Source organism: Ornithorhynchus anatinus, chromosome 1 (genome assembly GCF_004115215.2).
Source record: "Ornithorhynchus anatinus isolate Pmale09 chromosome 1, mOrnAna1.pri.v4, whole genome shotgun sequence".
Taxonomy (NCBI): domain Eukaryota; kingdom Metazoa; phylum Chordata; class Mammalia; order Monotremata; family Ornithorhynchidae; genus Ornithorhynchus; species Ornithorhynchus anatinus.
Window position 1 is genome coordinate 79,887,389 of NC_041728.1, and position 13,478 is coordinate 79,900,866.

Below are 13,478 nucleotides of genomic sequence, written 5' to 3' on the forward strand. Positions count from 1 at the left end.
GAGAGGTAGCCTCCTCACCACCTGTGGGAAAACCATATGTCAGTTCTGCCTGGGTGAGACCCGAGTGTTCCGTCAGGCATAATATACAAGAGTATTCCTTCCATTAGGGAAACTCTACTTCCACTAAACAATTTGTTGCATCTAAATAATCAAATAATTCAGTTTGACTCGCAGAATAAATTCTATGCAAAACTCAGGTTTTCCATCCCTGGCCTTTCTCTCTCTCATGCACTATGTCGATTCCAAATAAACCGTCCCTGGGAGATGGGTGACACACAGTCACAGTCGTAGCCACAGTGACTGCTATAGCAGGAGCAGCTGCCACAGTCTTCCTGAGACTTTGTGGATGCTGTGCCATGATGAACTGCTCTTCTCTGTCCCACTGGGGTGGTGCAAGGTAGTTTGGGATAAATGCTGCTTGGTGACGTAGAGAGAAGCTGGTACAGGATTCCCAGAGAAACAGTGTGTGGCAGGCAGGATGTCAAGACCCCTGAGATCTATGATGGAGAGGTGGCAGGCACTCAGAGAAGTCAAGTGGTCATGGAGTGACCAGAACACAAGCAGGAGCAGCATAGGTCCATGCAGTGGGCCTGTGGAGTTAAGGGTAAGGAGGGAAAGAGCTCCACGAGCCACCAAGGAGAGCAAGCAGGCACTGAGAAGATGCTGGTGAATGGAGTTCAGGAGTGCTATCAGCAGCAGCTTAGACTGTGAACCCATTGTTGGGCAAAGATTGTCTCTGTTGCCGAATTGTACACTCCAAGTGCTGAGTACAGTGCTCTGCACACAAGCGCTCAATAAATACGATTGAATGAAGGAATGAAACGCCCATGTGGGTGACCCTTGGACCACAGGGCATGGCGGGGACAGAGCCCTGAAAGCTGCAGTGGACAGGCAGCAGGCACCAGGAGGACACAGGTGGAGAGGTCTAGGACTGAGCTTCCATGAGGGGTTTTGCAGTAGTGTAGAGCTAATATGGAAGAGGAGAAACTAGTAGGGAAATTATATACATTAATCTGTAGCTCAACTCAGTTAAATTTCTCATTTCACTCTCTAGTTGGAGATCTTTACAACTGTCTCTTAATGAACTTGCTCAAAAGACCATCTCAAATCTTAAGCCTTTTGGGGCACTGGGTACTGCCCTAGACAGCTTCCAAACATGATTAACTTTGTCCCAGGCAATAGTTTATCCAATGAGATAGTCTGGCTCATTAACTATTGAAACATTCACCGTACTAACATTCTGATGCTTCATTTTGGAGAAGGACTTAATGAGAACTGAAAAGAGTTCAACATTAATCCATTCAAATGAAAACAGTGATAATATCAGTGGGAAATTGTACTAGTTTATACATTCTTGTATCCTGTCCTTAAAATGCAATCATTATTCCTCTACACAGCACTGATTTTAATAAAATGTCATAGACATGATTAGTTTTCAGGCCAGAATTTATTTTTAAGATTCATAAAGGGCCTTTTGTTAAGGTACAGCAGAGAGAACTTTAATAATGGTATATCTAATAGTTGAGTACAAGTTTGAGAAAGAAAAATAAAAATAAAGGGGTAAAAAGTTTAAATAAATAGGATTCAAGTATCTAAACAAATCAATAATAATTTCATTCATTCAATCGTATTTATTGGCACCTACTGTGTGCAGACCACTGTACTAAGTGCATTAAGTACTAATTGTTTGCAGAGCACTGTACCAAGTTCTTGAGAGACTACAATGTAGCAGTTGATATGTTCCTTGCTTACAAAGAGTTTAAGATTTATGTGGGGGAGACAGACATTAATGTAGGTAAATAACTTCTAGATAGGTATATAAGTAACATGGGGCAGAGGGAGAGGTGAATAAATGGTGAAAATCCAAGTTCAAGGATGATGCAGGACAGAGTGGGAGAAGAGGAAATGGGGATTAGGTGGGTAAGGCCTCTTGGAAGAGATGTGCTTTTAATAAGGCTTTGAAGATGGGGAGAGTGGTCATCTGTTGGATATCAGTAAATCATATTTATTGAGTGTTTGCTGTGTACAGAGCATTGCACTAAGCATGCGAAATAGTACACAGTATGACAGAGGTGGTAGGACACATTCCCTGCCCATAAAGAGCTTAAAGTCTAGAGGAATGTGAAGAGAGACAGTGTTACTGGCCGGAGGCAGCATGTGGGGAAGGGGTTGGCTGTGAGTTAGATGAGATCAGGGTAGAATGAGTAGGTTGCAGCCTGCAGTATGCGGCCAGTGCCATGATACAAACAATAAAGCAGTCATGTGTGAATCTCACAGCTAGTGAAGAGACATATCATAACAAGTACAATGATGGTAGTAACCAAGCACCGACTAAATTGGGGAGGTCAGGTAGGAAGAGGAAGGTGATTGAGTGCTTTAAAGCCAATGTTAAGAAGTTTCTGTTGGACAAGGAGATGGATGGACAACCACTGGAGATTCTTGAGGACCAGGGAAATATGAGCTGTTTTGAGGAAAATTATTATGGTAAGTAGAGTGAAGTAAGGACTCGAGAGGGGAGAAGCAGGAGGCAGGGAGGTCAGCAAGGAGGATGACGCAATAATCAAGGCAGGATAGGATAAGTGCTTGGATTAATATGGTAGTAGTTTGGATAGAGAGAGAAGTGTGGATTTTAGCAATGTTGTGAAGGTTGAACTGACAGGATTTAGTGGCAGATTGAAATGTAAATTGAATGAGAGAGATGAGTCTAGGATAATTCCCAGGTTATGAGATTGTGAAATAGGGGGACTGGTGATGCTGACTTTAGTAACAAGAAAGTCAGGGGAAGGATATGATTTGGGCTGGGAAAATAAGTTCTGTTTCAGATGTATTAAATTAAGAGGTATTGGAGGAATATCCAAATGGAGATTTCCTGAAAGCAGGGTTAAATGTGAGATTTCAAAGAAGGAGAAAGATAAGGTCTGGAAATGTTGTTAGGGAAGCTTTTGCTTAGAGATGATAGGTGAAACCATGGGAACAAATGAATTCTACAGGGAATGGGTGTAGATGGAAAGTAGAAGAGACCCAGACCTGAGCTATGACACTCCTACAGATAGGGAATAGGAGGCAGAGGAAGAGCCAGGGAAGAAATTGAGAAAGAGTAGCAAGGGGGATATTTGGAGAACTAGAAGAGGACAGTATTAGTTAAGCCAATATTTGATAATATTTCTAAGAAAGGGGGTGATCGACAGTGTCAAAGCAGCTGAGGTAGAACAAGTCTGTGAGGGTTACCACAGATAGATTTTTCTGAATGTCTTGGGGATTTCTTAGTTTTCTAGAAGAGAGTTTTCTTAGACTACCAGCTGGGTTTGTTCTCTTCATTTTGACCTTTCTTTAATCAGATGAAAAAATCTGAGTGTTGAATGTTCCGTTTCTCCAGAGGTATAGCTCAAGATTGCAGTTGAAATGAGACTTTAAGGATGTGCCACTTCTGAGTACCCCAGATCCCAGTCCCACGGGGTGGATTTTATAGGTCAAGAAGTCCTGTGAACAAAGGCTTCTGAGATTCTGATCCAGTTAGAGGAGACCTGCAAAATTTCTGAACCAGTTAGAGGAGACCTGAACAGTGCCTGAAAAGAGGTATAGCACTATCTGTGTGCACAGGATCCTTCCAGGTTGGTAGCCCACCTGGGCTAAGTACAGATGAAATTTGCCTGGAGTGGCCAAGTTCATTCATTCAACTGTATTGAGCACTTACTGTGTTCAGAGCACTATATTAAGCACTTGAGAGAGTACAAAACCACAATGAATAGACACATTCCCTGCCCACAATGAGCTTACAATCCCATGAAGTGCAAATCAAGTCATAACAATAATAAAACAGTAATAACTGTGGTATTTCTGAAGTTCTTACTATATACCAGGCATTGTTCTAAGTGCTGGGGTATCTATAAGCTAATAGGATTGGAAACAGTCCCCCTCTCACATGGGGTTTAGAATCTTAAATTCCAATTCATAGATGAGGGAACTGAGGTACAGAGAAATGTAGTGACTTGCCCAATGTCACAGCAGAAGAGTGGCATAGATGGGATTAATAATAATAATAATGTTGGTATTTGCTAAGTGCTTACTATGTCAGAGCATGTTCTAAGCGCTGGGGGAGATACAGGGTAATCAAGTCATCCCACGTGAGGCTTACAGTTAATCCCCATTTTACAGATGAGGTAACTGAGGCACAGAGAAGTTAAGTGACTTGCCCACAGTCACACAGCTGACAAGTGGCAGAGCTGGGAGTCGAACCCATAACCTCTGACTCTGAAGCCCAGGCTCTTTCCACTGAGCCACTCTACTTCTGACTACCATAAAAATATGACCAAGAGCTATGGATCAGACTGCCTAGGCTTCCAGATGAGAAGGAGGTATCAGTAGAATAGTGGAAACTGCTTTTCCAGGAAGAAGATCGGACAGAGAAGAGGGGAGCAGCAGCAGCAAGCAAAGGTCAGGAGTAGAGATTGGGTGTGGGACTGGCTGCCCCACCTTATCCAGCTTTTCTTTTTTTATGGTATTTGTTAAGCACTTACTATGTGCCAGTGCCAGACACGGGGGAAGATACAAGCTAATCAGGTTAGACATTGTCCATGTCTTTCATGAGGCTCACAGTCCTACATCTCAGTTTATAGTTGAGGTAACTGAGGCACAGAAACATGAAGTTACTTGCCCAAGGCCACACAGCAGTCAGGTAGAGGAGCTGAGATTGGCTTTAAAGCACTCCACCATCTTACCCCCTCCTACCTCACCTCACCACCCCAGCCCACACACTTAGCTGCTCTAGGGCTAACCTTCTCATTGTGCCTCGATCTTGCCTATTTTGCTGCTGAACCCTAGCCCACATCCTGCTTCTGGCCTGCAATGCCCACCCTCCTCAAATCGGACAGACAATTACTCTCATCTCCGTCAAAGCCTTACTGAAGGCTCATCTCCTCCAAGAGGCCTTCCCAGACTAAGCCCCATCTTTCCTTACCTCGCACTCCCTTCTGTGTTGGCCTGACTTGTTCCCTTTGCTCTTCCACACTCCCAGCCTCACAGTACTTAGGTATGTATCTGTAATTTGATTTATTTGTTTTTATGTCTGTCTCTCCCTGCTATACTGTAAGCTCATTGTGAGTAGGAAATGTGTCTGTTTTTTTAATTGCACTCTCTCAAGTGCACATTAATGCACACAGTAAATGCTCAATAAATATGATTGAATGAATGAATTGATTGATTGAATGAAGCCAGATACTTCTGACTCCCAGGGCCATGCTCTGTCCACTAGGCACAAAGCTTCCCTCACTGGCTAACTGCGGGCACCCATTGCTATCGCCATCAGGGCAGGAGCAAGTGTCCTGCAGTCTGTTGCCAGTGCCATGATAGAAATAATAAAGCAGTCATGTGTGAACTTCACAGCAAGTGAAGAGACATATCAAAATAATTACAATGATGGTAGCTATCAAGCACTGACTAGGTGCCAAGAGCTGGAAATATGAGATAATCAGACCAAAGTCCAATGGAGAAGGAGAATAAGAATTTTTTTTCCCCAATTTACACGTGAGGAACCTTAAGCACAGGGAGGTTGTGACTTGCTGAAGGTTACAAAGCAGGAGTGTCGTGGAGCCAACACTAGAAACCAGATCTACTGTCTCCCATGCCTGTGCTCATTCCATGAGGCCATGTTACTATGAGCTTAAGAGTAGCTATTTGGCCATCACTGCCATATGGCCTTCTAGGTCTCTGCCAGCTCTACCCACATGGGTCTTACCTGAACTGTTTCCCTTCCAGCCTATATCCCTGAGTTAATCCCAGAGAGTCATATTCGGATGCCTGGCACATAGTAAGTGCTTAAGAAATACCATCATTATTATTGATTATTAATAGGCAAAGTCCCAAATGACTAGACTTAAACTAGAGAGGAACTGAATATTTATTGAAAATGTGAACATTTTGGACGACTTAAGCCAAGTGATCTGAAAGGTTATAACTGTAAGGCATCCCAACAGAGTGGTGTGAATGTTCTTTAGAATAACAACAACAATATAGCCCTGCCCATGAACCAATCAATCAAATCAGTGCTATTTACTGAGCACCTAATATTTATGGAAATAAGGCAGATCAGTCTGGAAAGAAGCACTGGTGAAATTAAATAAATGCCAGATTATGCTTTCTGGTTGGAATTTTTCCTAAAAAGGCACTTTGTTAATTTTGTTTTTTTTTTCCAGTGCTTCCCTGAGCAGCCTGTACTGGGATGGAAATGTGGGGGACTCCAATGTGGTAGAGGAACTAGGTGCTTCTTCCTGGCATGTGTTCAGATGAACAGATTTGAACCCCAGTGGGATTGCCGCTACAGCTCATAGGGCCAAGCTGCAGTGTGGCAGGTAGTCAGCTGTGCCACGTTGAGAGGGCATGACTCCAGGTGGGGTTTGGTGCCGCTGCAGGGTAAGAGTAGCAGAAACCTTGCTGATGCTCCTTACTGGTTAGAGAGCACTGTACTAACTCCTCAAGAAAATAAATAAAAGTCAAAAGTGCACTCTTTGCCCTCAGGTAACTTTTAATCCTATTTGGGTGTTGGGGGAACATAAGAAGACAAAAGCTGATTTACCACGACTGGGCAGCGTATAGACTTATAGACCCAGTAACTTCCCACATTCTGTGGGAGTAAATTAACAGGAATGACAGGGTGAACCAAAGTGACAGCTTCCACTAATGGAAACAGCAGCAAGCACTTCATTAAAACTAGGCAAAAATAATGAGCTGCAACACACTGAGCAATTTGAATTCAGTCAACAGTAATGAATATTTCAAACATATAAGAGGCTCAAAATCCATTGCTTTACTTTTAATTTGAAACTTGATTATCTCACAATTTCTTATAGTAGCTGCAGATTTGGGATTAAGTGTATTTCTTTGTACTTGAACACAAAGCAGTTACATATGACAATGGTTATGGTAATTTGCTTATGTAGAATACTGGAACATTTAAAATGAGACTATATATCATGGGATGGAAGAATTCAAGGTTATTGTAGTACATAACTGGGAGAATTCTGCTAAATTCTGCAATACTCGAAACCAATTTGATCAGGGCAAGACATGTCTCTAATGCATTTTAATTAATTAGATCAATCTCATGCCATTCCCTAGCTGAGAGTAATTTCTAATGTCTTTATGACTCTGAAAACTTTAAATATCCAGTCTATTGGAAAGTTCCTCAAATTCTGAAGCAAAGGGAGGCCCATTTAATCAAATTCTCTAAATCTTCAAACAAGAGATAGACAGTTTTACAGAGGCTTAATATCCCCCTCAGGAGAAATAAATCTAAATATATATAATTTTTAAATTTCTGACTGCAGGTGACCAAACATTGACTAGAGTTCCAATTTTTTTTTTTTTTTCTGAAATTAATACTGGGTAACAAAAACTTTGAATCTTAGTTTTCCTTCACTATGTATCAAACGTATTTGCTTACTGAAGACTCTATAGACAAGAATACTTAGAATAAAACCCAGTTGTGTGGTAAAAGCATACTGTTGATGGATAGCGACTTCTGCATTAAGGAGCAGACAAGCCACCATCCAATCTCAAAGACTATAGGTCTGAGAATGTGATCAGAGGAATTTATTGGAATGGTAGTGGTTTGTACAGCACTTTCTTGTCCCTGCCAATCATGTTCCTGTTTCAGAAGATGAATCCTACAAGTAGGTAGGCAGGGTGCAACTCATTTTGAGGTGCATTTGAGAATTTGATATACAAATCCCACTTACTACCAAAATGATTACAGCATAGTACTGATATTGTGCCATAGCAATATATTTGGTCACAGCAGCTTCTAGGTAGTTGCATTTTTTGACCCTACATTAGCCGTTATGGTCAGGATACTTGCTGAGCTCTACAAAAACACCTATGTTGTTCTTCAACTCTAAAACTTAACCCCTGATGGCATCACCCCTGCAGGCCTTTCCCTATTTTCTGGTAGTTTCAACTCTTTTCCCATTCTACCAACACCAACAGTACTGTGGTGAGATATGGATTGAATTTTGTGGAGAAAAATAATTGTATATATAATATTATATTATTAAAATATTAATTGATATGAATATATTATGTTATATATTATATATATGGGAAGCAGCATAGCTTAGTGGAAAGAGCACAAGCTTGGGAGTCAGAGGTCATGGGTTTCAATTACGGCTCTGCCAATTATCAGCTGTGTGACTTTGGGCAAGTCACTTAACTTATCTCTGCCTCAGTTACCTCATCTGTAAAATGGGGATTAAGACTGTGAGCCTCATGTGGGTCAACCGGATTACTTTGAATCTACACTAGTGTTTAGAACATTGCTTGGCACATAGTAAATGCTTTACAAACATTATTATTATTACTACTATTATATAATTATGATTCATCATGATCAATATAATCATGGCCATTTAATTCTAATATAAAATATTTAATATATGTACATATTAATTGATCATGATATGAAATACATTAAAAATGTTTTGTATGAGGCCTATTTTCCTTTCTTATACTGCCCTTTGCTCTTTAGAGTTAGGTCAGTTCCAACCCAAGGAATGATTAAGCTCCAGTGATTTAGCTAGGATAGTTTCTAGCCATAGTCATCCCACTAAAAAAGTCTGTAAGCCTCGGTGATAAAGGAAACTTAGGGGAAATTATTTAGTCTAAGTGTATTATATTATTTTAACTAGTATAATGTAGTAAAAAGTTTCATTACTATTTAGAACAAAAAATGTTCCTGGGTTGTTTTAATAATGGAATAATTTGACGAATAATGGAAATAGAGTTAAAGAAAAAAACAACAGAGGAAATAAAATGGCTTTGCCTCAGTTACCCAACAAATCAGTAATTGAGATAGGAATGGAATAATCTTTAAGAACTTGATATTGACCCAACCCCAAGTCCCACTAAATTTGTGTGCATATAAATCATTTAATCTGTCTCCACCTCTAGGCTTGTGCACAGGGATCATTTTGTATTCTCCCAAGTGCTTGGTAGAGTGCTCTGGACACAATAAGTATGCAGTAAATACCAGTGATCGACCGAGAGGGCTGTCATTTCCAAAATAGGGAATAGAGGGTTTAAAAAATCTGTAGTGTCAAGCTCATTTGGAAAAAAAACTGGTGTGAGACTGGTGAGGAGGATTGATGGGAAATATAAGATGAAAGATAGGAGAGAACATTGTTAGAAAGCTAGGTTTATAAAAATGTTCCCAAGAGCACAGTCCAGTGTCACAGAGAGCCAAGACATTAAGGAGGATTAGAACCAAGATTTGGCAAGAGAATGGTCATTGGTGACTTGGAAGGTTTAACTTCATTAGAGTGGAATAGATTGGAATGTGGATTGTAGAGGCTCAAGAGTAAAGTTATAGCATATAAAATTGAGGCAGCGGCTGTTTGGACAGCAGTGGCAGGAGAGAGATGGGGGCAATGGCTAGATGTTGCAGAGGGATCCAGGCCTTTTGCTTTGTTTTTGTTCTTTAGAAGAGGGGAGATGTGGTTTCATGGAATGAGCAGTTTAAGGTGTCAGTCATGGAGGAAGAAGAGTGGGAGCAAGTGCTTTTAGAAGGTGAGACAGGATGGGGTTAGAGGCACAGGAATATATTTAGAAAGCAGCAGATCTCTTGAGAAATGGTTGAACAGGGTGAGAACAGATATGAGGGTGGGAGGGAGCTGAGGAGGCAAAGGGAGTTATGTGTAGCAAATGTTCCAGTTTAGCTCTTTTTCTGCTTTTATTTTGTAGAATATAAAACATTTGAGTAGGGGAACCTATGACATAGCCTAAGTAGTAGCATACAAAGGAGTTACTTTCCATCACTTCCTCCCATATTATTTCTCTTAATGTGTGATCATTAAGTTACTTATTCCTTGAAGCAATGTCATTTTTATTCTTGAGACTGCCCTTTTCACCAACCTTCATGCTTAGCAGTTTAGGATCTTTATCTTGCACCACTGTTCGCTTCACAGAGCTCTGTGCAGCTCTCCTGTAATTGCACTCTACCACAGAGATCACCCTTATCCTTCTGACTTTGCACCACATTCCCCATCTAGGCTTCTTCCAAATTTCTTATGAGCATGGCTGCAAGGAAGAGGGATCATTTCAATTCTTTTTTATTTTTGTGGGGTTTTTTTTCCACAGTGAGCATACCCAGATTTCCAGGGTTTATAGCCCTAGTGATTAGCTCTGCAATTCAGGTGGCTTCCCTTGGGTTTGTTTACTTCTTGGCATCTGGGTAATTCCATTCCTCTTTTTGTAATTATATTTTAGCATGCAAACAGGAAGGTTAAGAATGAAAGAAAAAAGCTTTCTCAGAAGTTAGCCAGGCCTACCATTCTATCTTTTCCAGGCCGGGTTGATTTTGCTGACAGGCCTTATAATTACAAAACAGAAGAATAGATTTATACTCGAACTGCTCCATATATGAAGATGGAGATTATGAAAGCTACTACCCCATTATGACTTGAATTTTCTTTGAAGCAATTCCATAAATATTTAATCCTCTGCACCATACCGAACATTGTCGCATCACTGAGAAGCGAGTGCTCTCTCAGCTGAGTGAAAAAACTGCCAACGCCACCACTACTGAACCGACATCACAGTCCCCTGGTCTGAGCTATTGCAGCCACTGGGAACAGAAATAAGGCAGAGAAAAAGCTGAAGTGTATGTGTCCCTGCTCATCAGGAAGCAGGACATAGAGGATTCTTCAGGAAGGGCTATGTGTGTGTTCAACAGACTGTCCATCGGTAATGTATGTGCGTTTTTCCCTGCTGGACTGGAGAGGAGGCACAAACTGAAGCAGCTGTGTCATGGCTCTGTGGGAGGAATTGTGCCTACCTGGGGCATTTTTCTTCCTGTTCCCTGGCCCCAAGGGCTTCCACCCCAACAAAAGGATGGAGAGACCACCCTGGGAGGGATGGGGGATGGAGTGGAGTGTCTGACCTGTCTAGGGAGCAGACTGTTTTCTGGTAGTGAATGAAGAAGGTGGGCTTCAGGTCAGAATCAGATTGTCTCATATGACTGGCAGATATAAATCATGGGGGAAAGTAGATCAATGTTGGGTTATCAGCCCCTTTTACTAGGGAGTGGTAGATTCGTTAGGCTATCCAGATATTTTTGAAAACCAAACAAATGCTTCTTATGCAAATCAGTCCCCCAGTCATGGCCTCCAACTAAACTTCTCCACTGGCTCTTTTCCATTGCATCTGGCAACTATCTCAGCCATCTGGTAAGTGACACTTAGGCCCTCAATTCATTTGGGACCCCGAGGCTCAAATGGATTTAACAATAAAAGGATGCTTTAATTGCAGTGTGTAGTAGTTGCAATGGTGTTTGAGTACCCACTGGATAAATATACTGTACTCAGTGCCTTGGAAAATACAACAGAAATATGTTTTGGTAAGGTGAGAAGCCTTATGTATATTTTTCAATATCTCAGTGATTTTAAACCTAATCTAAGAACAGACCAAGTATGAAGTATTTCTGGTCCTAGTAAGAATAGCAAATATATTTTACTTGCACTTTGTTGGATCTGAATTCACAAAACCTTTCTAGTGTTGTAAAGTACAGGATAAGCAGCATTGCATAGTAGTGCTCAAAAAGGGAAAATGGGGGATATTTTTGTTCTAATTACTTCATAAGATGAATAAAAAATGCAATGAATCATATATAATAATAATAATGTTGGTATTTGTTAAGCGCTTACTATGTGCCGAGCACTGTTCTAAGCGCTGGGATAGACACAGGGGAATCAGGTTGTCCCACGTGGGGCTCAGAATCTTAATCCCCATTTTACAGGTGAGGGAACTGAGGCACCGAGAAGTTAAGTGACTTGCCCAAAGTCACACAGCTAGCAAGTGGCAGATCCGGGGTTCGAACCCATGACCCATGACCTCTGACTCCAAAGCCCGTGCTCTTTCCAGTGAGCCACGCTGATATATTCATTCAATAGTATTTATTGAGCGCTTACTATGTGCAGAGCACTGTACTAAGCGCTTGGGATGAACAAGTCGGCAACAGATAGAGACAGTCCCTGCCGTTTGACGGGCTTACAGTCTAATCGGGGGGAGACGGACAGACAAGAACAATGGCACTAAACAGCGTCAAGGGGAAGAACATCTCGTAAAAACAATGGCAACTAAATAGAATCAAGGCGATGTACAATTCATTAACAAAATAAATAGGGTAACGAAAATATATACAGTTGAGCGGACGAGTACAGTGCTGTGGGGATGGGAAGGGAGAGGTGGAGGAGCAGAGGGAAAAGGGGAAAATGAGGCTTTTAGCTGCGGAGAGGTAAAGGGGGGATGGCAGAGGGAGTAGAGGGGGAAGAGGAGCTCAGTCTGGGAAGGCCTCTTGGAGGAGGTGATTTTTAAGTAAGGTTTTGAAGAGGGAAAGAGAATCAGTTTGGCGGAGGTGAGGAGGGAGGGCGTTCCAGGACCGCGGGAGGATGTGACCCAGGGGTCAGCGGCGGGATAGGCGAGACCGAGGGACGGCGAGGAGGTGGGCGGCAGAGGAGCGGAGCGTGCTTGGTGGGCGGTAGAAAGAGAGAAGGGAGGAGAGGTAGGAAGGGGCAAGGTGATGGAGAGCCTTGAAGCCTAGAGTGAGGAGTTTTTGTTTGGAGCGGAGGTCGATAGGCAACCACTGGAGTTGTTTAAGAAGGGGAGTGACATGCCCAGATCGTTTCTGCAGGAAGATGAGCCGGGCAGCGGAGTGAAGAATAGACCGGAGCGGGGCGAGAGAGGAGGAAGGGAGGTCAGAGAGAAGGCTGACACAGTAGTCTAGCCGGGATATAACGAGAGCCCGTAATAGTAAGGTAGCCGTTTGGGTGGAGAGGAAAGGGCGGATCTTGGCGATATTGTAGAGGTGAAACCGGCAGGTCTTGGTAACGGATAGGATGTGTGGGGTGAACGAGAGGGACGAGTCAAGGATGACACCGAGATTGCGGGCCTGCGGGACGGGAAGGATGGTCGTGCCATCCACAGTGATGGAGAAGTCTGGGAGCGGACCGGGCTTGGGAGGGAAGATGAGGAGCTCAGTCTTGCTCATGTTGAGTTTTAGGTGGCGGGCCGACATCCAGGTGGAGACGTCCCGGAGGCAGGAGGAGATGCGAGCCTGAAGGGAGGGGGAGAGGACAGGGGCGGAGATGTAGATCTGCGTGTCATCTGCGTAGAGATGGTAGTCAAAGCCGTGAGAGCGGATGAGTTCACCGAGGGAGTGAGTGTAAATGGAGAACAGAAGAGGGCCAAGAACTGACCCTTGAGGAACTCCAACAGGACCCCTCAGCCGAGGGGGGGGACCGGAGACGCGTCGGGGGGCGGCCCGCGCGCACCGGCCCAACCGCCCCAGCGGGTCCTTCGAGCGGGCAAGGCCACGAAGCGACTAGGTCCCGCGGGGGAGAGAGGTGGGGCGGCGGGGGCAGGGGTGGTGGTGCTGGTGGTGGGGAAGCCGGCTCGCGCTGGGACGAACGGGTCACAGGCCCACACACACACAC